The sequence below is a fragment of the Lucilia cuprina genome, chromosome 2 (assembly GCF_022045245.1).
Source record: "Lucilia cuprina isolate Lc7/37 chromosome 2, ASM2204524v1, whole genome shotgun sequence".
Classification (NCBI taxonomy): domain Eukaryota; kingdom Metazoa; phylum Arthropoda; class Insecta; order Diptera; family Calliphoridae; genus Lucilia; species Lucilia cuprina.
The window spans coordinates 13,947,432-13,948,365 of record NC_060950.1 but is presented as its reverse complement, the minus strand read 5'-3'; positions in this window follow the sequence as shown (position 1 = coordinate 13,948,365).

The following is a 934-nucleotide window of genomic DNA, read 5'->3' as shown; positions in this document are numbered from 1 at the left end:
ACAGAAGGTAAACAAATTCACTTAGTGTTACGTTTGAAGTAGTGATAAATGTTATTCTTTTGTAAGTACTTTGTTTAATTTTAGATTTGAATTCTTTTCGCTTCTTTGGAAGTCAATAAACATCACTTCCACAAAAGGTAAACAAATTCACTTCGTGCTACGTTTGAAGTAGTGATGAATGTTATTGTTTTGTAAGTACTTCATTTTATTTTGGATTTGAATTATTTTCGCTTCTTTCGAAGTCAATAAACATCACTTCCACAGAAGCTAAACAAATTCACTTAGTGCTACGTTTGAAGTAGTGATGAATGTTATTCTTTTGTAAGTACTTCGTTTTTTTTTTTTGCTGAGTGATGGACTAGAACAATAAAAGCTTATAAATACGATTAAGTCTCACACGTGTGATGTGTCCAGACAATTTACTTCTTGGAAATATATTTAAGAATTTGTAATGTAAAATTTGGCTTTATTTTAAACAAAATATTTCATCAATATATTAACTAGGATCTCTATTGCAAAAAATTTCTTTAATACTAATTGCTGAACGCTTTAAAAGAACTGAACTCATTTTGTTACATAACCTCAAAATGAGAATGATAATTAAACCAGACACCACTATATTTCTTCACATGTCTAAACGTGACAAGCACATACTCTTTCAATTGCATTGTTTTAATTAAAACAATGAAAGTATAAACTTTTTTTTTTCATTTCCACTCGTATGAACGTACGTCTGTTTAATTTTCTTAAATAAAACAAAAGAATAATATTTGTGTTATAATTTTCCTTGTGAGTTTTAATGAATAAAATAAATTAATAATTATTATATTGTATAAGTATTTATTTAACGCAATTGATATGAATACAATTATGAATTAGATGCAGACAGAAATTAACTAATAAAACCAAACATACACATACATACACACACACA